Raw genomic sequence first — 27394 nt, 5'->3', positions numbered from 1 at the left:
TCTGGCAAAAAGAAGCAATATGAGTGGAATAAATAACACAGGATTCAGCAGTAGCATCTTTATAAAATATTAAGATTCAGCCTTACCTTAAAGGGGGCTTCGGAAGAAGATAGCAGAATCAATTATAATTTTATAACAAGATTCCTGTCAATTTGGAAATCTGGAAACCATGGCAGGAAGAATAAGGAAACTAAGATGTTTAGCTCAAAGAAGATAAACCTAAACACAATGTCTGTTAAGTATCATGTTGAATAAGGCACAAACTTGTTTTGGTTGTTCAAAAAGGAACAAAAGTTAGAGGCATTCAGCTATAAATTCAGTGAAAAAAATTTGTTTAAATCAATGGTTATCTTACAGTGAAACACACTAGCTCATGTAGATATATGATGTCTATAGCCATAAATCATTCTCGTAGAAGTTAAATGGCCAACTCTATCACAGAAGGGATTTCTGCAATCAAAACAAAGAAGATGACCCAAATACTTCTTTAATTTAAATAATAATTTAGGATAGATATGGTAACATTTATCAGGGAACATGAAAGCCAATTAGTTTAGATTTTAGTAACTGATGAATACAGTTAGTTTTTCTTACATTCCTGCTCAGTGCCAGATACTGTCTAGTGAAATGGTGAATGATATAATTCACTATAATAACCAATTCACTAGAGGAAATTGGGAAAGAAAAAACAAACTCTAGTCTTAGAAGATGCTCCATAAAAAATAAGACCAAGATGAAGTAGTGTTAAGAAATTCTACATCTACTTACCTTTTTAATAATCATTATTATTTATAGAATATGAAACACTTTCATGGCTCTGTCCTTAAGTAAATATACTTGCTTAACCTCTGAATCATCCAGCACGTTCAAAATTTGTCTCAAAAAATCATTCTGTATCCCCAGAAAATGATTATATTAACATTCTGCAACTGTGTACTTGCATACAACTAATTTTTAAAATATACATTGTCATTGTAATCACAACTATTGCCCATAGAAACCTATAGTCTATTAAGGGAAATAGAGAGTTATAATACCATATGCAGAAACATGCTATGGGAGTGAATACAATGTGCTATAGAAACACACACCTAACTCACCCTTGGGTGAGGGCTGGGGCAGGAAAATTCCTGGAGAAGGTCTAATAGATTAATTCCTGAGTATCCTATAGGTCTGATAATTTTTAGCTAAACCTATAGGATCCTCAGGAATTACTGAGAAAAGGGAAGGAAAGAAAGTTCTAGACTTGATATTTAAAGTGCATTAACACGGACTTGTTCTGCATCTCAGATTTCATTGCAGGGTCACTACAAAGGTCATTGAAACACACAAGTATGCAATCTTAGGTGCAGGAAATAAACATAGAGATCCTCTAGTCCAGACACCTTTTATATAATAGCCTAAAGGGAGGCCATCTAACCTCTGTTTAAATGTTTTTAGTCACTGGAACCTATCTCATGAAGCATTTTCCCCCTTTCATTAAAATGAAATCACCCTTCCTATAACTTTTACCTTCCCCAGTCTGCATTCTTGAGCTGTACCAAAGAACCTGGACTTTATTACTTTGGGAATATCGAAGTCATTTTCTATCGGTGATGGAATTGAAAATCAGGTCTATTTAATGGAGTTTTCAGTTACTCTGTCCATTCATTTTCAACCAGACATTTCACTGCTTTTAACATGTAAAATATATCTGCACATCTTAAAGTTTTCTTAAAACTACAATATGAATACTGAGTTTTATATAACTTTTCATTCATCAGGGGAGTATTTCGGAAATTTGGTTTTGGCATCTTTTTGTAAAAACGTTAGTTCTTAGGAACATTTTCATAATTCAGCAGGATCTACAATGTTAATGGACCTGAGCAGCAGGATCCTTGGACCACATACTATAAATACTCCTCAGAGTGCTTGTAATTTCAATTCCGGAGCCTAATGCTGGCTGTAATTCATTTGTTTTTCTTCTCTTATTGAAAGTGATTCCCAGCAGCCTTCTGATTTTGGAAATCTATTGCTTTTGCTCAATTCTAAGTTCATAGTCCAAATTTAAATTAAAGTATGGTAGTGGAAAAAACATGGTAGGAATTGAAAAAAATAATGGTGAAGAAATAAATATTTTCTATGAGCAAAAGATTCTTTTAAAGGCATTTAAATCACTCAGGGAAACATAGAAGTTTTTTTCTTCAGTTTCATTTCGGGCTTCCAGTGCTCAGAATACTAAAACATAAGAAAAATATGTTCTTCCCTTGATTAAAAATAAATAGTTGCAAATTACTCAATAGCTTCACATTTCAATTTAAACATAAGATACACGAAATACAACTTGATGTTCTATGTGTGTGTATTTAGTTGGCACTGCAAAATTAACATGGATGCAATTTTTAAAACACTAACTAAAATTACATTGTCCTAGCCTTAAACATACTTAGAATTTTAGATTGGATATATCTCACTTCAAGTAAATTTTGTGATTTTATAAGTGAGAAAACTGAGGCTAATAAAGTTAAATGATTTATATTAGAAGTAGAAAACCTGGCTGAGTGCAGTGGCTCACTCCTGTAATCCGAGCACTTTGGGAGGCCGAGGCAGGTGGATCACCTGAGGTCGGGAGTTCAAGACCAGCCTGACCAACATGGAGAAACCCTGTCTCTACTAAAAATACAAAATTAGCCAGGCATCGTGGCGCATGCCTGTAATCCCAGCTACTCGGGAGGCTGAGGCATGAACCCAGGAGGCGGAGGTTGCGGTGAGCCGAGATCATGCCACTGCACTCCAGCCTGGGCAAAAAGAGTGAAACTCCATCTAAAAAAAAAAAAAAAAAAAGAAAAGTAGAAAACCACTGGCAATTTTCACGTTCTATAGAATGCTTTTTTACTTGGTAATAGAACAGCAGTCTTACAATAAATATAGAAGTATTTTGACTATTTATATAGTGACAGTAGTCTTATTTGAATAAATACATTAAGTTCAAGAAAAGGGAAGAACCTAAATTTGAACAATGAAACTTCTTAAATAGCGTATGATGTAATATTCATTATTTCTAATTTTCGTGTTTTTTTTTTTTTCACCCCCACCAGGGAAATCATCTTTTGGGAACTTATCTAAGAAGAACTTCTTATGGTAAGAATGTTTAATAAAATAACATTTTATAAAAATGATCACATAGTTTTATTGCATGATATCTTTATTTTCAAATAGAATTTCCAATATACACAGAGCTGAGAAAAATATGCATCCCTATTCTATTTATGTGATATATCGAATTACAGATACTGAAATGGAGTCACTAACTATCTGCTATTTATTTTCACTGAGATTTGAATGTTACTTCTTTAAGTCATAATGGTGCCCTTCAATAGGCAAGTGAAAAATAATGTAAAGAATTAAAGGAAGAGACCTCCGAACTCTGGAAGTTCCCCTGACTTCCCTACCAAAGTGTACTGCTCATCTTTTCTTTTTTTTTTTTTTGAGACCGAGTCTCATTCTGTTGCCCAGGCTGGAGTGCAGTGATGGGATCTTGGCTCACTGCAACTTCTGCCTCCGGGGTTCAAGTGATTCTTGTGTCTCAGCCTCCCGAGGAGCTGGGACTACAGACCTGAGCCACTACGCCTGGCTAATTTTTGTATTTTTAGTAGAGATGGGATTTTACCATGTTGGCCGGCTGGTCTCAAATTCCTGACCTCACATGATCCATTCGCCTCAGCCTGCTAAAGTGCTGGGATTACAGATGTGAGCCACCATGCCCAGCCAGATTGGTCATCTTCTATAGGCACTCTTTTTCCCCCTACTGACCTGTTTTACTTTTTAGAACACATATTATTAAAATATTTGTCATCATACAAAATATTTATTTTGTATTGATACCTTTGTTGCCCATCTTTCCCACTAGAAGGTAACATCTTGGGGAGCCAGATGCTTGCTGATTGGCAAATGGCTGGCCCATAGACATTTGTTAAATGACTGCATTAAGGATCAATGAAATGATCACCTATGATGTACCAGCCACTAAATCAGGTTGCTTCACTGGCAACATTTCCATTTATTCCAACAGTAAACCTAAGAGGTAGATATCAGCTTCGTTTTGCAGATAAGGAAACAGATTCAGAGCAGAAAAATTACTTGCTCCAAATTATGTAATTATTAAGAAGATGCTGGAACTTGAATTCTTATTTAGCAATTTCAAATGCTAAACCCTTTTTTAAGAGCAAATATCCTAAAATTCAGATTGTTAAAATGATGTGAAGAAAAAATAAACAGGAAACTAATACAGAGGCCAGAAAGAATATTCAAACACAGATTTTCCATTTTCAAAAAGTGACACTCTCTGGATATGAGGCTGGATAATTGATTCTCTACTTCCAACTTAGTCATGTGCATTTGATATCTCTAACAAAAGGAGTAAATTTTTCACAATTCAATATGACCTAGTTTTAATTATTTAGGTGTTTATTAACAGTTTTGAATAAACGTTTGTCATATAAATATATAATCAGAAACATCAAGTCTGACAGGGCAAAGGTAAAGAAAAATATAAATTTTAATTTTTAAAAGTCAGTTCTTAGGTTTTCACACTTAACTGGAGATCATATTACCTGTATTTTAGGAATTGCATTATTTTTTATTAAACTTTTTATTTTGAGATTATTATTGATTCACATGCAGTTGTAAGAAACTAATACAGAGAAACTCCAGGTGCCTTTTACCTGGTTTCTCCCAATGTAACATACTGGAAATTTATGCTACAAAATGAAAACCAGGCTATTGATATTGATACACTTAATATAAAGAACATTTTCATCACCTCTTTCATAGGTTCTCTCATAGCCATATCCATGATCCTATTCCCCTTAACTACTAGTAATTACTAATCTGTTCTTCATTTCTAACATACTGTCATTTCAAGAAAATTATATAAATGGAATCATGCGGTATATTCATGAACAAGATTGACTTTTCACTCAATATAATTCTTTGATGATCTATACCAATAGTCATTGTATAAATAGTTCATGAATTTTTGTTGCTGACTAGTATTTTTTGGTATAGATGGACCTCAGTTAGTTTAACCATTTACCCATTTAAAGACATCTAGTTTGGCCAGGTGTAGTGGCTCACACCTGTAATCCCAGCACTTCGAGAGGCTGAGGAGGGCAGATTGCCTGAGTTCAGGAGTTTGAGACCAGCCTGAACAACAAGGCAAAAATACATATACTAAAAATACTAAAAATTAGCCAGGCGTGGTGGTGCGTGCCTGTAATCCCAGCTACTCAGGAGGCTGATTAAGGAGAATTACTTGAACCTGGGAGGCAGAGATTGCAATGAGCCAAGATCACGCCACTGCACTCCAGCCTGGGCAACAGAGGAAGACTCTGTCTCAAAATAAATAAATAAAGACATCTAAGTTGTGTCGATCTTTGGTTATTGTAAATACAAGTGCTCCATTCATAAAACTGAACATCTATGTACAGGGTTTTTTTTTGTATGAACTTAAGTTTTCATTTCTCTGGGAAATGAAAAGTACCATTATATATTGTTTAAATTAGAAAAACAAAAATGTTTTCAAATATTATTCACTCGGGGCCCTCAATCACAAGAGTAATTGAATTGAAACAAGAAGAAAACTTAAGAAGGAAGTTAAGGAACTTTTTAATTGATGTATATAAGTATTCCTTACTATCATTATTTTAATTATGGCTGGCATATCTCTGAAATTGATAGCCTCATCTTATTTATCTAAGAAATGTCCAATTTCCTCATTATGCTCTCTTCCTCTGCAATATTTTTTTCGTCTTATAAGGACTACATTCATACCTTCCTTTGAATTTTTACTAAAAAATTTTATGTGCTAAGCATTAACTGTTGGCTTATTTTGCCACTGATACATATTGCAGGCAGTAAGTACCAGGTTTATATTCACAGATCAACTTGCAAAGGATCACAGCTGCAATATTTCCCTTAAGAACTAAGGACACTCTTCTAATTTGCTACGGCATGACATGACAAAGTGTCAGGGTGTGTTTTACAGCACTTATTAATAAGTTACATTTCTCTCATGAGGTATATTTGCTGGCCTGGCAACTTGCCTCTACTCATCTAACCTTGAACTCTAAGGAAAACAGCATTCTGCCAAATAACTATAGGAAAGAGAGTGGGTTTTTTGTTTTGTTTTGTTTTGAGACGGAGTCTCACTTTTGTCACCCAGGCTAGAGTGCAATGGAGAGATCTCAGACACTGCAACCTCCGCCTCCTGGGTTCAAGCGATTCTCCTGCCTCAATCTCCTGAGTAGGTGGGATTACAGGCACCCACCACCATGCCCAGCTAATTTTTGTACTTTTAGTAGAGATGGGGTTTCACCATTTGGCCAGGCTGGTCTTGAACTCTTGACCTTAGGTAATTTGCCCACCTCGGCCTCCCAAAGTTCTGGGATTATTGGCGTGAGCCACCGTGCCTAGCCAGGCAAGAGAGTATTCTAAATAAACCAAAAGAATAATTAAACCAAAAGAATAATATTAAACACACACGAAGAGCTGTGTGTGTACATGTATTTATGTGTGTGTGTGTAAATATATATATAACTGTATGTATGTATATATATCCACCAACCATAAAATACTGCTCTATCATAGAAGTTCCATGCTGTTGATGGCTAAGACTAGGAGACTAAAAGAAAAGACTATATGTGTTGAGTACTTGTAAGAATTGCTAAAATTGTACGTGTCTTATTTATATCCAAAGATAAATTGGAAATAGACCATAATGTGTACACATACTGATTATAGTAGAAAAAAGTTAAATATCTCTCTACCAAATTCTGAAATTTAGATAAAATTCAGAAGTTTCCATACTGCTTGCTATTTTTAAACTTATTGGAATCAAGTCAGACAAAAATAAGAATTTTTTTCATACACTTAAGAAATATTCATCTATCACTTTCTTTGTGAAGACTCTGATCTAAGTGGTGGAAATCAAAGAGACGAAATCCTTGCTAATAGAGCTCATAGTCCAGTGGGGGAAGGTAATCCATGCACAGGTAAATAAATTAAAAATTGTGAAATATTTTGCTGTGAAGAAAGTGAAATAGTGATAGGATAGAGTGGTTAATGGAACAGTGATGGTGGCTATGTTAGGTAGAGTGGCCAGAGAAGTCTTCCCAAGGGGTGATATATGAGCAGAGACATGAATGCTGAACTGGAGCCAGCAATGCAAAAACATCCCAGGAACTAGAATATTCCAGGCAGAAGGAATAGCAAATGCAAAGACTCTCAGATGGAAAGGAGCTAGGACTCTGAAAGACTGGAAAATCTCAATCTGTCTATCTTAGAAATGAATTGTTTGAATCCCTGACTTTGTGGAGCCAGAGCCTTGCTGGACAGCACTGGCCACCCCACCACTTTGAAGTCATTTACTAAATGAACAATGAGAATAGTTGTCATAGCAGGAAGAAGATGGCATATATACCAAGAAATCAGCAACTGGAAGAACAGAAAACTTGAAGTGCCAAGTGGATGTAAACAGAGAAGCAAGGAAAGTTTGATGCAGGTGAGGGAAGTGTTTGGATTTTAGTCTGACTGAACAGTTCAAGGAATAGTAATGGGCTAGTGTGACTGGAGGAATAGGCAAAGGGAAGGCTTACAGGGGACGAGGTCTTGAGATAAGCCACAGAACCAGACATGGAAATGATTTAGAGTTTTATTGCTTAATTTAGGTAAACTGCTTTTGGCAGTGAATCATAATGGCTGAAAATATGGACTCTTAAGCCAGGACCCCTAAGACTGAATCTTATTACAACCACTTACCAGCCAGTAACCTTTTTATTGTCATTGTTTAATTTTTACTTCCTAGTCTGTAAAATAGTACTAATGTTACTGAAACACCAGGGGTTTGGTCTAGGTCCTGCTACTTGCTGCTACAGAAAGCCAATGACTAAGACAATGAGTATTGCCAAGGAAGAAGCTGTAATCAGGTGCTAAGTCAAAGCGATGGGAGATCATTCTCAAATCCATCTCCTAGACTGACTAAAACTAGGCATTTATATAGCAAGGAAGAAATGTAACAAATGTGTAAAAAAGCAAAAACAAAACAAAACAAAAAACAGGAACTAGGGAAAGGCAAGGAAGCAGTCATGATGAATGAAGGGTGCAACATTTCATTTTCTGGATGTGGTAAGCTGGTGAGTTTCAGTTCATTGATACTTTTTTTCAGATGCCTGAAGGTCATTTCCTGAGGAAGAAACTAGATAAAACAAACGTAAAGTTCAAGCTTTAAGACCAAAAAGGTCAATTTCTATGTTCATTCAAAAAATTATCTATGAGACTGTTGGGTCAGTTTCAATATTTGAACTTACCTCATATGGGACTTGGAGTGCTCAGTAAGTTAGTCTGAATAAAATAGGGAAACAGTAGAGAGTTTTAAGTATAGAAATTATAAAACATTGCTTTAATTTTAGTGGAATTACGTTGGCTGTTTTGTTGAGAATACACCGAAGAGCGAATGCACAGATTGAAATAAGGACCAGTCTGGAAGCAATTAAAGTTATCTAGAATTTGGAGCAGGACAGTGACAGTGCAATTTGTGGAAAGTGGTCAGAATCTAGATACAATCTGATGTTTAACACTACATGATTAGCTTATGAATTAGATGAGGGATATAAGATAAAGGAGTTAAGAATGACTCCAAGTTTTCTGATATTAACAACCAAAAGAGTAGAGCAATCTTCACTGGAATTTGGAAGACACAGATGAAGTATGTTTGGTAGGAAGATCAGAAATCAGCTTTGCATGTGTTAACTTTGAGATGCCAATTAAACATCCAAGTGGAGATTTTTTCTCAGCACTTGGATACCTGAATTGAGATTTAAAGTCATGAAGCTAGGTGAAGTCACCAAGGGAACAGATCAGAAAATAGAAATTAAGAGATGTAAGAAATGAAGACTGGGATACTCCAATGAGGGTCACTGAGGTAGAAAAATAACCTGAGCATTAAATGAAGAAAATGCTTTAAGAAAGAGAAAGTGTCCAGCTGTCTCACCTGCTGCCCTTGGGTTGGGTAATATGAGTCCAGAGAACTGTCATTTGTGGGGATGAAAGCGGACTTACAAGAGAATAAGAAGAGGAAAATTGAAAGCAGTGTGCACCAGAAGATGGTTTCAAAGTATTTTTTCTATAAAGGAGAGGAAATAAAGGAAGTAGTAGTTGTTGGGGGAGTGGTAGTTGGGAATGGGAGTAATCTGGTGGAGAGGATAAATCTGATGATAAGGAAGAATGACATCCCTCACTAGGTAAGAAATCATGGGATATCTACTTCCAATGTGATGACTATAGATGGAACTGTGGACATTTCATTTATATAATTGGGATGGAAGACAATGAAATGTCACTGGGATAAATGAAATAAGATGCATTTTATTTATATAATTGAGGTGCAGAAGTTTGTAGAAGAGTAGAAATTGTAAGAGCACCATTCTAGTTCATTTGATTTTCTCATGAAAAGAGAAATGAGGTTGTCAACTGTGTGTGAAATTGAGAGATACTGAAGGTTTGAAGAGAGGAAAAGCATCATACAGTTGTCTGTAAGGGTGGTAAACTTAACACAAGCACTAGGCCACATTAAGATATCAAGTGATGTTCCTGTCCAAGCATTTAATATGAGAGTAGTCATCATATTTTTATTTTTAAATTTTTGCCCTAGCCATATTCAGCTGCATGGGTCCAAGTGTACAGTTGGTGGAAAATTGCATTTCACAAGATTTATGGTTTTGTCTAGTGAATATGATGAATTAAGAGACAAGAGAGCTGAGGGAGTATCCAAGTGTGTGATTATATGATTAACTGTGGAATTTAAATTGAGCAAGTATAAAATGAGGGTGAGAAAATGAATAGAAGAGCTGGTGGGATTATATGTGTAGAAAGAACTGTTGGTGTTAAGGTCCTGAAGCAAGTAAGATGTAAAGAGAGAATTCTACAAGTGAGGAGAAAGTGGGATGCTTGAAGCTGTAAATATGGAGAGGTCATTGTAATGTGTATGACCATGGGAATTGTGTCTGAGAGATGGTAGTGGAAAGCATCATTGAAGAAGATTCCATAGTACTGAGAAGAGAGAAATTTGGGAGGATCATCTTTGTATAAATTGATACCACCAATATTTAAGACTGGAGTTATCTTGGAGAGAGTAACAGTGACACAGGAACCAAACTCTTTAAGAAATGAGGAGGAGTTACTTGGGGCACAGTAGCTGGTTGCAGCAAGGGCTGATCTGGGCTGGTCATGTCTTCACTAGAGCATTGTCAAGAGGAGGCATAGGAAAGAGTCTAGAACTGGAGATGAGGCATAAGGAGGACATGGAGTCCACTACCAGGCCCATAGTGTGAGAAAGAGAGAGAAAACACACGATGCTCCCCTGGGAAAGCACTGTCCTCAGAGAAGTCCCAGGGTTCTTTGAGCAGGATGATGAAGGGAACATTAAAGTTTGAGGATGCTGCATGGCAAGTTCCACAGAGCACAGCGGAGAAGTTTCAGGAACTGGGAAGACTTGCAAATGGGGACTAAACAGCGATGTGCAGCCTAAGCAGGTAAAAATGAGGAAAATGAGAGATAAAGTCAGTGACTTCTTATGGGGATTTGAAATAGACCAGAAAAAAGGATGTAGGCATAGTGGTATCATGGAGGTAGAAGTGGTGAGAGAATGTGAGTGTCTAGGGGAGCCTCTTCACTCCTTCTGATGGAGATGTGGAGGCCATAATTAGTTGAGTCTTGCACCCACATATCTCTCTCTTAACCACTATTGCTTAAGCTTTCAATACTTAATGGGACGGGTAGGGGGATGAGGGAATCTTACTCTAAATGCAAAAGACTGGAAGTAGTTTGTCCTGACTTTCTAGTTCAGGAAATATTCTTTTTTATTTATTATTGTTCTTTTTTTTTTTTTTTTTTTTTTTTTTTTTTTTTTGAGATGGAGTCTCACTCGGTCACCCAGGCTGGAGTGCAATGGGCGTGGTCTTTGCTCACTGCAACCTCTGCCTCCTGGGTTCAAGCGATTTTCCTGCCTCAGCCTCCTGAGTAGCTGGGATTGCAGGCACGTGCCACCACACCTGGCTCATTTTTGTATTTTTAGTAGAGACGGGATTTCACTATGTTGGTCAGGCTGGTCTCAAACTCCTGACCTCATGATCCGCCCGCCTCGGCCTCCCCAAAGTGCTGGGATTACAGGCATGAGCCACCATGCCTGGCTGTTTTTTTTTTCTTTTCTTTTCTTTTTTTTTTTTTAGTGAAATAAAAATAAATATTACTTATGATCTAACCCAGCCCAATTCCAATCATTGAGAGATCACTTGGGAAGAGATAGTAGATGTACTTCCAGAGGTTCCCATCAAGTTTCATATTGAGTAGGAATCTTGTTTAAACACCTCTCAAATTATTTGTCAGTCTTAGCTTCAAATAATAGGTAGTGATGCTCACAAGCTAGCCGTTTGGTATCGAATTTCTCTGTTGACTTCATTAAGCACCACAGTTTGCCACTCTGAGATTTTCCTCACCAGGAGACTTTTCAAAATTCTTCTCCTCATCCTTTCCCTATTCTTGGTTGCCCAGGCAGTAAAATCATAATCCTATCTTTTACGACATCACAGTCTGATAACAGCATGAACACACTCAGAGGATTCTTGCTCTCATTAAGCTTTTAATTTCTTTATTGACTTTAATTAAATTTGAGAGGCTTTTTCAATAATAAGAAAGAAACATGTTTGTATGTTGAATTAATAGCTTTGTATTAGCCAGACTGTAGATGATATTTGGAAAGGAATAAGCTTTTCTCTTATCCTAGAGGCACAAACGTGAAGTTCTTCATTTCTGAATTTCTTACTGTTAAAGAGATGGACATTCTACCATATGAGCCACAGTAAAAATTGCATTGCTTTCTTGACAAAGTCTGAGAAGACAGTGACTCTCAGATGAAACTTTCTAAACGATATTTCAGCTGATTTTCTTGGTATAACTTAGATTGAAGAGTGTCTATATTTTTACAATGCAATGAAGATAGTTATTAATTTAATTAATAAATATTTTTGAGCACCTCCGACGTGGTAGGTCTTCTTCTAGAAAATGAACAGCACATTAGTGCTTACGAAAGAAATCTATGTGCTCTCAGAGAGTCTGTATTATATTTACAGAGATAAACAATAAACAGATAAACTGATTTAGGTAATAACACATTTTCAAATAGTTTCATGAATTATGAAAAAAATTAAGCAGGATTTCATGATGGAGTGACTGATGGGATATAGGTGGAGACAGTAAGAGAAGGTGGTCAGAAAAGGTTTCTTTAAGTAACTAATAAATAAGCCAAAAGAATCATTAATTTGTTAGAGTCCTTTCTCAAGTTTTAGTAAACTGATTAAATCTGCACATTGATTTTGAGTAGCATACAGACATTTGTTATTAAAACTAAATGGAAGAAATGAAAGGTTATTTCAAATAACAGATCGTTTTAAAATTTTCCTAAAAGAATCAAATTCAAATAAGTTTACTTATTATTTGAAGTATTTGAAAGAATTAGAGCCTCACTATAAAGGGGAAAAATGAAGCAGATCAAAATGCCCCAATCCTGAGATTTGCTCCACAGTAGATGATCTTCTATAGTTGCACCATTCACCGTGGTTGACACTAGTCACATGTGCGCTTTAACAAACATAGACAAATGAGACTTAATTACATTAAAAAGTTTCTGTACAGCAAAAGAAATAATCAACAGAGTGAACAGACAACTTAAAGAATGAGAAAAAAATATTCGCAAGTTATGCATCCCACGAGGGACTAATATCCAGAATGTGCAAGGAACTCAAGCAACCCAGCACCAACAAAAATAAATAAATAACCCCATAAAAAGTGGTCAAAAGCACATGAACAGACATTTGTCTAAAGAAGACCTACAAATGACCAACAAGCATATGAAAAAGAAAAGTTCAACTTCACTGATCATTAGAGAAACACAAATTAAAACCACAATGAGACACTATCTCATGCTAGTCAGAATGGCTATTACTAAAAAGTAAATAAAACAAAACAAAACCCAAAAACCAGATGTTGGTGAGAAAGTAGACCAAAAGAACACTTATACGTTGTTGGTAGGAGTGTAAATTAGTATGACCTCTATGCAAAACAGTATGGAGATTTCTCAGACAATTAAAAATAGAACCACCATTTGATCCAGCAATCCCCCTCCTGGGTATCCACCCAAAGGAGAAGAAATAATTGTATTAAAAAGAAATCTGCACTAGTATGTTTCTCTCAGTACTATTTACAATAGCAAACATAGATGGAATCAACCTAAGTGTCCCTCAGTGGGTGATGGGATAAAGGAAATGTGGTAAATATGTACAATGAAATACTACTCAACCATAAAAAAGAATGCAATCACATCTTTTGCAACAGCATGGGTGAAACAGGAGGCCATTATCTTAAGTGAAATAACTCAAAAACAGAAAGCCAAATACTGCAGGTTCTTATTGATAAGCAGCAGCTAAATAATGTGTACACATAAACATCGAGTGTGGAATAGAAGACATTGAATACTAGGAAGAGTGAGAAGGCAAGGAGGGAGGCGAGGCCTGAAAAAATTACTTAATGGGTACAACGAGCGTTGTTCAGGTGATAGTTACACTAACATTCCAGGCTTTACCACTATGTGATATATTCATGTAACACATTCATTTAAACCCCTTAAATTGCACTTGAACCCTTTAAGTGTACACACACACACACGAAGGAAACAAGTCTAGATGACATTGAGATATGCTGTAAGTGTAACACAAAAACTGTCTTTCAAAAGCTTAGTATAACACAAAATTAAAATATTTAATTTTCTAAATTATAGGTTGAAATTATATTTTGACATATTAGGTTAGATTAGGTATATTTTGAAATTAATTTCACCTATTTCTTTTTTCCTTTTTGAAATGTGGCTAAAAATTTTAAAATTCTTTCTGCAACTCTTGCTTGGGATTCATATTGTATTTCTGTTCATCAGCACTATGGAATTGCCAATGCCCCCTTAAATGTATTGTATAGAATTTACAACCTAGTTGTTTAAATACATAAAATGCTCATGAAAGATGATATGTTTTCACATTTAGATGAGAAAATCCAAATAGAAGTTACTGAAGACAAAATAATACTGAGGTTATATGATGTTGAAACTATTATCTATAAATAATGTTTGTGAATGGCATGCTAACACAAAATAATTATTGAAATCTGGCAATTTTTGCTTTCTGTTAGAGAAAAGAAGATTTTGATTTGTTGGCAAACTTGGAATATCATCTAGAACAACAAACTATATACTAAGTTTAGCAGGTAATTTTTTTGTCTTTTGTTTTGTTTTGTTTTGTTTTTTTGAGATGGGAGTTTCACTCTTGTTGCCCAGGCTGGAGTACAGTGGCCCGATCTCAGCTCATGGCAACTTCTGCCTCCCAGGTTCAAGTGATTCTCCTGCCTCAGCCTCCTGAGTAGCTAGAATTACAGATGTGCGCCACTATGCCTGGCTAATTTTGTATTTTTAGTAGAGATGGGGGTTTTTCCATGTTGGTCAGGCTGGTCTTGAACTCCCGACCTCAGGTGATCCATCCACCTTGGCCTCCCAAAGTGCTGGGATTACAGGCATGAGCCACCACGCCCGGCTGAGCAGGTGATTTTTTTTTTTTTCTTTACTACTATGTGGAACCTGCACTTAAACTTACCTATCTTTTTAGAGACCACCCTTGGGCTAAGTTTTACCTTTCATGAGTGAAATTATTATAACCAAAAATTGTAGTGATCTTTTTATTGAGATCCAGAAACCTTTGCTCAAATAACTTGGTCTAAGGAAGTCAACCAGTGATACAGATTGGCAGAAAAACATTCTTTAGGCTGAAAGAGTTCTGATGAAAAAGAGGTTACCTTATGTTGTTATTTTCATTGGATTGCTTGCTTGTTTGTTCTAAACAGCCCTTTCCCACACATAGAGGCATGTTTTAAAGGCAGAAATACTTAGACGTAAAGCCTTAAAAGAGTGACAGGGATACCAGTTCACAATTACCAGTTTAGTACACGTAGAAAACACAAATCTGGTTTTACTGAAGTCCTTAAATACTTTCAGCTTCTAAACAGAGTACTTGGCTGGCTGGGCGCGGTGGCTCACGCCTGTAATCCCACCCCTTTGGCAGGTCGAGGCGGGCGGATCACGAGGTCAGGAGATTGAGACCATCCTGGCTATCGCGGTGAAACCCCGTCTCTACTAAAAATACAAAAAATTAAAACAAATTAGCCGGGCGTGGTGGCGGGCACCTGTAGTCCCAGCTACCCGGGAGGCTGAGGCAGGAGAATGACGCGAACCCGGGAGGCAGAGCTTGCAGTGAGCCCAGATCATGGGCCACTGCACTCCAGCGTGGGCGACAGAGCCAGACTCCGTCTCAAAAAAAAAAAAAAAAAAAAAAAAAAAGGTACTTGGCATAATAGAATACTATAATACTTTCTCCTTACAATATTCTTTCTTACAATATTCTAAATATTGTTTAGAATTTCTGAATGGTAATCTTCTTGCTGGCTAAGTGGTGTCCTTTTTAACAATGAGTAATTGGTTATTTGATAATAGGCTTTTGTGTTAGAGGTCTCTCTTGAAGGATTATCTATTTTTCACTCCATGCTTATATGAATATTTGTTCATGCTGATACAGCATATCTGTAATCTTTCCATAGTAATTACTATTACTGCATAATAATCACTCCAGTATTCAGTGGGTTAGAACAGCAATTATGTTACACTCACTAATTCTGCAGGTTAAGAATGTGGAAAGGTCACAGCAGAAATAGATTTTCTCTGTTCAGTGATAGGGTCTCAGCTGAAGAAACTCAGCATTTGAGGGCGAGTGACCAGTATCACCAGGAAGTATCTTCCCAAATCATTGAGCAATGCATTCCAGCTATCAAATTGAAACTAAACTTGGACTTTGGATGGTAGATCTGCATGTAGTTTCTTCATGTGTCTTGGACTTCCAAAGAGCGTGGCTTCCTTACATGACAATTCAGAGTGTTCTAGTGAGTAAGACAGAAGCTACATTGAATTTTATGACCTAGCCTCAGAAATGACACAATGTCACTTGCACCTAATCTTTTTAGTCACAAGCAAATCACAAGCCCACTGGTATTCAGGGGTGAGAGGTAACATGGACTCTACTTTTTCTTGATGAAATGTCAAAGAATTTGCAGACATTTTTTAAGGCCATCTCACAATGGGGGAAAACATCTCTTTGCAGAATGAATCTTGAAAGACAATATAGAATTGTAAAGGTAGATACTAAAGGAACTGCTAGTTTTCTGGTAGCCTAATGTTGATAATTATGTGATTTATATTACTGGGGATTAGGGGTGATAGGAAAAGAACTGAATGTTATTTATCCTCATAAAGAAAAGTTATTTATCCATTTAGAAATTAGTGAATACCCAATTTTCTAGAAACTTGAAAAGAGAATTTGGAATTTAAGCTTTCAGTATCAAATCTTTAAACTTAAAATAGTTATGTAATATACTGTGCTGTATATAACAGATATATAATAAAACCTTGTGGCAGATTGATTTTCAGGAGAAAATAGTTTCATTAAACAAGTTGGTAAACCAAAATACAAATAAAGAAGCTGATTTTTCACATGTCCTCATAAATTGTTCTTATATTAAAATGCAGTCCTATTCCACTTCACTTTTGCAGAGACGCTGAGTTCCTATAGTCCCACCAAAGCCTGTATGAAGTCAATAGGTTTTACAAAAAGTAAAGTTCGAATAAATTAATCTTGGATTAGGAACTGTATTCAAAGAATGGATTCAGTGCAGAACCTTTAGACTGAAGAGCAGCTCTTTGAGAGGTTGTTAATAACACAATGAAGATGGTAGCATAATTCTTATTGAGTTGATGACCTTAATTAGGTGTTGACACATGCATTCAATTAAATTTAGTAATTTACTGAATTACTGATCATCAGCCTAGAAACTCTTATTTCAGCTAATAGAGAGTTCTAAACTTAGCACACTTATAATAGGACTTATGTTGAATGCCACAATTTTTTCTTAGGAAACCAAGAGGGGAAAATGAATGATGTCCTTTCTTTTTATCAGTCAACATTTTTTTTAACTGTCAACATATAATCATCTAGTGCATCTTAAATACAAGACTTTGTTAACATATAAATCTTATGGCACTTAAATGAAAATAAAATTTATGTAACTTTCAACCAAGAAAAATGCTCTAGGTAATAAATGGAAAATAATTGGATATCAAGTGATTTTTTTTTTAACTTAATATAGGCACTGTCCTTGTCCATGAGGAAAAATTTCTTTCAGTAAAATTTTGTGGCTGATATAAAGTCACATCACTGAAGCAACTGAAACAAAGCAATTGAAGCAAAGGTTCAAACACACAAGTGGGAGAGAGAGATAGAAAGAGAGAGAAAGAAAAAACTTAGAATACCTTAGCCACCATAAAAGAAAAAAAATTCTAAGTGGTAATAATTAGCTGAGATAGACATTTATTAGAAAGTGTTAGAAAAATGTTTAAAACCATTGATTAAAAATTACCTAAAGGTCTGTTTTGACAAATTATAGTTGCAGATAGATATTTATGCAATTAATAATTTAAATCAAATGCATGGAAGTAACATCTCAACACAGACTAGCATAAATAATGATGATACCCAGAGTAACAGAATAGAACAAAGAAGATGATACAAAGATATTTGGTCCTGATAGATCAGCCAGAAACATTCCTTAGAAAGACCTGCATAAGCACTGCCAATGTTTATGGAATTGAAAAGTTACATCCAAAACCCATTGCTTATTATTAATTTCTAAATAATTATGCTTAAATAAATAACATGATAAATTAAATGCAGTTTCTTGTTATGCACTTCTGTTATTCTTGGTCAAATGAATTGCATTATGATAAAATTCGTTTCTAAATAATCCATCCAATCATTAAACTAAAAGGATATCTGAACAGGGTAACCACTTTTCTTCTTTCTGTTACTATTACAATTCAAGTGAGGAAGTCAGGTTAGTAGGATCTTTAGCAGAATTTTTCCTCAGTAAAAATTGTTTTTGTTCCTGTGCATTACAGTTATACTTACAATAGCATAGCAGAATATAGGGAGGTCAGTGCTAACTGAAAGATGCAGTGTTCCCTGTGGAAATTAAATCTTATCAGAGATATAAAAATAAGCATCTTTAAAACATACTAAATAATTTAAGCACATATATTATTAAATGCCAATTTGTACAGTTTTCATTTCTATGGACAATCTGAAGTAAGAATGATCATGGCTAGGTGTGTCAGTTAAGTGAAAATACACTTTCATATGTTGTTGCATAGCACAACAAATTCAATCCAAAGTGGTTTAAACAAAAGGGAAAAATAATTGCAGGTAACTGAGACTTCCGACAACACAGATGAACTTCCTAGCTGCTTGATTCAAAGGATCAAACAGTGCCCGTCTTGATCCAGTTTTTATCTCCAAATCTTGGTTCTGTTTTTTACTAGCTCCATTCGTAGACAGACTTTCTTTTTGTGTTTGCAAGGTGGCTCCACTAGTCCAATACTGTGGGAAAAGAAGACATCTCAGCATGAGAAATCTCCACAAAAGCACAGGATGTCTACTTGGTTCTGATGAGTTCATATGTACATCCAAGAGCCAATCACTGGGGCCAGAAAAGTGTGAGGCTCTCATCAGCCAGACTTGAGTCACATGCCAGCCTTGGCCCTGTGAATGAAGTCAGTTTCATGGGAGTCACATGTACTTAGCGGAGGGGAGGACTATTTCCCAATATGAAAATCAACAACTAAAAGCACCTATGTCTACTGCATGATAGATCTAGAATAACCTAGAAAATTTCTAAAGAAGCCTGGAATAGTTTCGCCTTGAAGAATGGGTAGATGTGCTCCTCTTCACAAACTAAAATAGAAACACAGAAAGGATTCAGAGTCTTGTCTGGCATAGCAGCAAATACAGTTATTGTCAGTGAAGATACCTCTTTTTAAAAATAAGATCCAATGAAATACATACAGACTAATAAAATTTGCTTCTACTATATCAAACTTAGTCATACTAAATATTTACAAACTAATTTATTTATTCCAAAATGCAACTATTTCTGAGATCCTGGTAAATAGAAGAAAAGAACATAACTATTTTTTCTTTTAAATTATATTTTATATGCAGGTTTCTATTTTCTTTCAAAGGTTTAGGGGAAGTTACACATTAAACACAATATTTTTTAATGTGCCCTAAATTTAGTTTGTGGATTTTCTTTGGTTTCTTCAGCTTCAGGTTTACAAAAAATAGTCAAGTGAACCAAAAATGGGTAGACAAAAATGTTGCCACCTTGAAAATATAATCTATGCTGTAGATGTTGCATCCTGACATCTATTTTCTAAAGAGCTTGTTATAAAACTTTGATGTTCAGGCATTTAATCCATCTGATTGATTTATAGATATTGGATTAATGTGGAGTTGAAACCACTGCTTGAGATCTGAGGTCAAGGAAGAGGGAGCAGGGAAGGGAGTGAAGGGAGAGAAAAAGAGGGAGGGTGAGAGAGAGAGAGAGAGAGAGACAAATAAAATGAAATATTGTCCTGCACCAGATATGAGAGATTCAAATGTTTCTTGATCTTTGGAATGTGTGAAGTGTATTTCTATCAGAATGGAAATGCCTTTCAATGTGAGCTTTCTGCATTATAAAGAAGGAAATTGGCTTTCCATTCATGCTTCAGCCTTTTATCATCAAAGATGCTGCTATTTTCCTATTTGAAATGTGATGACAACATATGACCTTCAGAGATTCTGAGTGGAATCCAGTGGGTGGTATATGCACTCCACACCTGTGTTTCTCTCAGACACAATTACTTAGACTCAGGATAACTTTACATCAGCTGTGTTAATGATGTTGTATCATCAAGCGATAACGTGATCACAGCTTTTGACACTGATTTTCTTAGATATGGCATTAGTTTTCTTATAAACTTATTACCTTCCTCTTTTCTTCCATTAGCTTCGTTTTATTTTGACTGTGAGGTTAATTTTCATTAAGCCTGAGTGAAATACTGAAGGGAAAATATGGAATCTGACAACTTCAACAAGAAAGGGAAAAGAAAAGTGGCAGAAGATTTCAAAACAAATGTAAAGGAAGACAGGGCAACATTGACTTTGGTTAAAATTAAAAGCAAAGAAATAGATGCCTGGAGACTCAACTGTGAGGAAATACTGACATTTATCCAGTGTTCTTTAAGGAAGATTGAAAGAGTACTTGCTTTTCCTCAGAGTCTATTTTATTTAGAATGTTATGCACTCTTATAATAGAGAATGAGAATTGTCCATTTTTTCTTTTTGTATTATTTTAACTGTTGGTTGAAAAAGATTGAATTGTAGGTAATAAAACATATAGATGAAACAGAAAATATTTTTTATCATATGATTTGATTTCTTTAAAAAATGTTGTTTATTAAAGATGACTGAGTCTTAAGTAACTGATTTCTAGAAACTGCAGAATATTCGTGTGTGGCTATGTGTATATAGGTGAGCTTCTGTGTTTTATTCTTTCTCTTTCATTCAAGTAATTTTGTATTGATATGATTTTAAACTGGGCTGGCCCAGAATAGTTATTACCCCATAATAACTACTTCTTGAAGATCTGCTTATTTACTGTTGAAGACAGAATTTTAATACCAAGAAAATTAGAAAATGTCAGACACTATACACCCACTAAAGAAGTGGTAAGCAAATGAATATGTCCTTTACCCTGGAACCTAGAAGCTTAAATCAAATTTACCCAATTTGGGGGCATAGTGAAAAATGTTCTGTTTGTTTTATGCTCCTGGTATTTATATATTAGAGACTTTTTATGTATTTTTGAAGCAAGCAAAGGAAAGGGTCAAGAAATAAGTTTCAGGAACCTTCAATGTCTGCAATGACCAAATATTTGACATAATTACAATTTTCAGTTTTCCTCCTTTTCTCTTTGCAAATAAACTTAATAAAGTTGGGGAATTACTTAGAGTTTACATTTACATCTCAATCGTATCATCATCCATCATTCAGAGATTTCAATCTAGTATTTCAATCTAGCAATAGCTAGAGAATAATTTAAAATTTGGAAAACTTGAAAATAGAATCAGTAAAGAAAATAAAGTATTTTTGTTTTATTATATAACTTTTGCATAAATATCAATTTTTAAATTAAATTGAGTTTATATCATATATGCTTTTTGAATTTTACTTTAACATTTTATCACAGATAATTTCTTATAGGCTGTTATTCTGCAAGATCGTTTTATTGCATATAGTATATTTTAATCTTTGAATATGCTATAATCCATTTAAATTTCTACAGATTTTAGATTTGGTGTTCTTTGTTTCCATTTTAAAACAAAATTATAAATGTGTAAATTGGTCTTTGCAAATTAGATCTGTCTATATATACACACTATATTGGCTGTTTTCTTTGAAGTTTTTACAAATTTGCATTTCAATTGTCTGTGGGATATTTTTACAATAAAGTATCACTTCATAATTAAAAATAAAATCGACCTAAAAGATGCTAACTGGATAGGCAAAAATTTATGTCACATTTTAATTCGCATTTTACTTACATAGTAAGTTAGAAATGAACACTTTTTAAAATGAATTTTTCATATTGACTTTTGTTAATTGCATATTTATATAATATGCTTATTTTTCTACTACTTTTCAGTATGTATGTGTGTATGGTATGCATTTATTTATTTATTTTTGAGACAGAGTCTCTCTCTGTTGCCCAGGCTGGAGTGAGGTGGCATGACCTCAGTTCATTGCAACCTTCGCCTCCCAGGTTCAAGTGATTCTCCTGCCTCAGCCTCTCCAGTAGTTGGGACTACAAGTGCCCACCACCACTTCTGGCTAATTTTTGTATTTTTAGTAGAGACATGGTTTCACCATGTTGGCCAGGCTGTTCTCAAACTCCTGACCTAAGGTGATCCACCTGCCTTGGCTTCCCAAAGTGCTGAGATTACAGGTATGAGCCACTATGCCTGGACTCAGTATTTATTTATTTTTTTAGTATCCATATTCAATACTCAGATCTACTAGGACTTGCAGATGTTGTGAAGACTATAATCATAATATAAAAACAAAATAAGTAGTATTAATATCCAGTTTGTGAACTGGTAAAGACTCTATTTGCAAAACTTGACCTTGTCCAAGCTGTAATACATGCCGTTATCCACAGCGTTACTAAGGACAAGTCATCATTGATCACTGAGAAGACAGCTTAAGGTAAGCATCTTCAGTTAAACTTTCTATTGCCACAACAATTTTTAGAATTTCAGATTTGCTATTAATATTTTGGTAACATATCTAACATAGGTTTAACATGGAACAGACCACACAAAAACTTTCTCAGGGTTCTGATAACTGATACATCAAAAATTTCATGTAATTATTTTTGTAGGTAAATCTAAATTACTGTAGGTTTAGTCAAACTGTTATGGGGCTGTTCCAAAAGCAAACAAAAAAAAACCAAAGCTCTTGAGAGCATCTAAAGATCCTGTATTTGTCAGTTTAGGCTGCAGTAACAAAATATCACAGAGTAGGTGGCTTAAACAACAGTCATTAATTTTTCTATAGCTCTGGAGGCTGAAAGTCCAAGATCAAGGTGCTGGCAGGGTTGAGGTCTCTCTTCCTGGGGTTTAGAAAGCCACCTTCTCACTGTCCTCACTTGGCCTTTACTCTGTTCAGGCACACACAGAGAGAGAGCCATCTTGTGTCTGTTCCTCTACTTATAAAGACACCAGTTCTACTGGATTAGGGCCCTACGCGTATAACCTCGTTAGCCTTAATCATCATTTTATAGACCCTAACTCCTAAAACAGTCATACTGGGGTCTAGAGCTTCAACATATGAATTTTGGGAGTGACACAATTAAGTCCATAACAGATACTTAGAGCTTTTGCTAAGCTCATAATACATAACAGAAGCAAGAGATTCTGAGCCACTGGACTTGTAAAAAGTAAAATTTCTAAAATATCAAGCAGGAATCAACATCTAAATAAGTGGATTAGTTCTGTTAAAAAAAAATCTGTTTTATCTGTTTTCTTCCACCAACAGCTTACCTCTGCAAGTGGAAACTATTTAACTTCAAGGGGCAGAGTGTACTGTAGAGCCTTTGCTTGACTTTGCCAAGAACAATGCAAGGCAATAGATTCATCTTAGGCACAAATGTACATTTCATTTTCAAATTTCTAGTGTGTATAAACTTATATCCAAACTTTTCAAGAATGACTTAATTCATTCATTGTGTTAAAATAAGTGCTGCAAATGCCAGTTTATGTCTATTATTTTCTGCTTATAATTTCTTCTTCTTCTTTTTTTTTTTTTTTTTTTGAGACAGTTTTGCTCTTGTTGCCCAGGCTGGAGTGCAGTGGTGCGATCTCTGCTCACTGCAACCTCCGCCTCGGGTTCAAGCGATTCTTCTGCCTCAAGCCTCCTGAGTAGCTGGGATGGGATTACAGGCACGCGCCACCACGCCTGGCTAATTTTGTATTTTTAGGAGAGACGGGGTTTCTCCATGTTGGTCAGGTCTCAAACTCTCGACCTCAGGTGATCTGCCTGCCTTGGCCTCCCAAAGTGCTGGAATTACAGGCATGAGCCACTGTTCCTGGCCATAATTTCTTATACATCTACAGGTTTGAAAAAACAATATTTGAAATGTCGTCTCGGAGCCATCTGCCACTCTCATTCTCAGATTTTGCTGGGTCAGCTCAGAAGTTTTGCTGTTAGAAAATGTATCCCTCTAAGACAATTCTAACAGATGGTTATTTTTATTGTTTCCCACATTATCCTGTGTTTTAAAGTGGATATACTGGTGACCATCTGAGAATGTGCCCAGAAAGTTGGGTATTTTTTTTCTTTTTGTTTTTTAAATTTTCATCCAACTGCAACATCTATTCATGAAAACAACTTTATGGGAAAGTTGTGACTTCCCCTAAGGCAGTCTCATCACTGTAGCTTAGCCACACTGCAAACAGAAGCAAATCTGCTGTCTTAGTAAAGTTTATAATTTAGCAAAGATTGTATTAATATATCTGACCATACCCAGGGTGATGTTCTTCTTTCCGTCAACCATGATTATATCAGAAGGGTAGTCTTAAAAATATCCGTTTCCTCCAAACAAATTATAGTGTTTGTTAGGCTCATTTGTCTGTGTTGCCTGGAGCAACAGTAGTTTAAGGTGTCTATGTGTTATTGCAGGTTTGGGTGTATATTTAAAACCTTTGAATTACTGTTACTTGCTTAGTTTGTGTTAAACATGAATATACACCAAAAGCTGCAGTTTAGTTCTTAATATAAGCATTTTCTTTATGTATTTTAAAAGTTAATTTGTATTTCCTATTTCATTCCTTCTTTCAAAATTAATATGAGTTATGACATTAAATGCTATAAAGTTTAGATACATGGTGTTACAAGCGGATGTAATGAAGGAAAGGATTATGGTCATCAAGGTCAAGGAAGGCTTTTTGGACAAAAGCTATTTTGTCCCTGATAGCTGATTTCCTTGATATCTGAACAAGGAGGAACAACTAATTAAGCAAGGGTGTGGTAAGCAGAGCCCAGACTTTGTAGTAAATGGCAAGCCATTGTTAGATCTTTGATCTTTTTCTTTGATCAAAGTCTTTGATCTTTTGATCTTTTTTTAAAAAAATAGCAGGGAAATACAATGCAAAAATTTAAGCATTGATCTGATTTACATATTTAAGTAAACTCTTTGACTGTTGTGCTCTAGGGTGTTAAGCATGGGTGGAGGGAAATCATTTGGGAAGCCATTACCTTCTTTGGGTGAGAAATAATAGAAATTTTTCTAAAGGTTAGTTATTGCTGGAGAGAAATCAGTGACTTTAAGAAAACTTTAAGAGATAAGGTTGGTAAGACATGCTGATAGATACGATATGGTTAGGGAAAAAGAAGCCAGTATCAAGGATTATTGCATTTTGAGTGCAATTGCTTATCAGATTTGTGCATAGAGATCTTAAGTGTAATTTCCAATGTGTGGAATTTGAGATATCCTTAAGATCACTAAGCGTTAGATGTTAATTAGATTGAATATGTAGGACTGGAGCATCAATGAAAGAAAAATATTCTTGGCTATATTTATAAATGTTTGTGAGTGAAGTTAACTAGGAGATAATGTAGAGTGATTTCTAAAAGTTAAGAAAAATTTTCAATTTTCATATAAAATGGATTACACTTGTTCTTTATAATTCCGATGTACATTACTATCAGTAGGTGTACATTACAGATAAGTTAATTTCACATAAGCATAAAATAGAACTTGTAGACCCTCATGACTCTAGGAGTAGAAATTGGCTCAGGATCTATTACATACATTACACCAATGTGTGTGATTGAGCAAAGGCTAAGCAACGAAAAAGTTTTAGACTTTTAAGATCCCTTCTAGATCTGATATTAATCTATTACAAAATCAAAGGGAATCACATATTTCCAATTTTTTTAAATTTGTTGCAACAAATATGAATTATTTATTTTAGGAGAATAATAGATGATTAAAAGGAAATAAAAATGAGAGACAGATATAAGGACAAAGTCAACAACTTTTAAAATCATAATATGTCATCCATAGTTACAAAGTTAATATTACCATACTTTGAAAACATCCGTATTTCAAACAGAAGTTTGATGTTTTCATGAATCTCAAGGTTAGTCATCACACTTAGAGAAATGGAGAAATCATTCTATGTTGTACTTAAACATTATGGAGCATTTTGTAGTATCATTTAAATAGTTTCAGATTTCATGTTCATCATAGTAACTGTTCTCCCACAAAGATATGGTTTAAAAAAAAGTGCAGTAAGAATAAGTCCATAGATCAAGTTTTTGAAGGCTCTAGGAATCACATCATGCAACATATTTGGTATATGGCACTTTGTCTATAAATTATTCATGACCAGAGGAATGCTGGATGATTTTACTGCATTCAGCAGTGAGGTGTTTCCAAAATGTTGCATGAGGAATCATTGCACATTTGTGACCAGAAAAGTAGAAATGTAAGACCAGTGGTTTTTCATATTATCTGCTTTGCATAACCATCTTAATGTGTAATGAATGCTAGAACTACAAGATGTAAGGATTCTGTTCAACCACATACTGCATCAGAAATCTTGAATATGTCATTTTAGCAGAATAACACATTATATTGTAAGCAGTAGTAAAACCATATTATTGAGTTATTGAGTTTCACTCTGAGACACTTTAAAATCTGGTTCTTATCAATGCATTCCTTTAACAACTGCTATTAAAATCTTGGCTGCTTTTAGAGAGAAATAATAAGCAAAACCCATGAGAAATGGTGGAGCAGGTAGTAGGGTTTCCTTCTCTCCTCCTTACTCAGAGTTTAATAATAACCCAGAGGTTTGATACCTGAGAAGTAAGGTAACTAAGAATCAAGAAAGCATATACTTTAATCTTTGTTCTATTTTAGGTTCCCTGATATAATAATAATAATAATAACATAAATCATATTGTGTGTAATAAGTCCAAAGTTGTAAAACGTTGATTTTATAACATTCTTCATATCTACTTGTAGTTGGAATACAACATTTGCTAACAGTACTAATTTCAAACTTCTTTTGAATAGAATTCTAATGGGAACCATAAACATCAACCATATATATAAATTTTAAATTGTGATAGCCACACTAAAAAAAGCAAAAATAAACAGGAAAAATATTTTGATAATATGTTTTAGCATATTATTAATATCTAATCAATGTAAAAATTATCGAGATAGTTTACATCATTGTTTTCATACTAAGAAATCACTATCTGCTTTGTATTTTATACTTAGAGCACATGTTAATTTTGACTAGCCATACATTTCAAGGGCTCAATAGACATATGACTAGTGACTGCCAAATTAGATGTGAAGTTCTAGGTACTCAAATATGGCACATTTATAATTTCTGATTATCCTAATAGATATGTGGAAATGTAGAGACAAGAGTAAGGACCTTAAGTTTGAAATCTACAACATACCCAAACTGAAGGAGACATAGGTTACTCTCTAAGAAAATACAACTCAGCCTCATTATTTATATATAGACTCAATATGAGTAAAATTTGGGGGAAAATAAAAAGTATATTCCTGGGTAAAAACTGACCAGGCTTTCTCAGCCCTGCAGATAAATCAGAAGTTCAAAATAAGAGTTATCCATATTTGATAGCAAAATAAGTAAGCAGAGATCCTAATCACCCATGGAGAGTAGAGAAAGGGTCAGAATGGTACATAGGTCCAGTAGGTTCAAGGAAAATTAGAAATAAAAAGTCTCAAAAATTAT

This window comes from Chlorocebus sabaeus, chromosome 23 (genome assembly GCF_047675955.1).
Source record: "Chlorocebus sabaeus isolate Y175 chromosome 23, mChlSab1.0.hap1, whole genome shotgun sequence".
Lineage (NCBI taxonomy): Eukaryota > Metazoa > Chordata > Mammalia > Primates > Cercopithecidae > Chlorocebus > Chlorocebus sabaeus.
Note: the sequence above shows the minus strand (reverse complement) of the source record.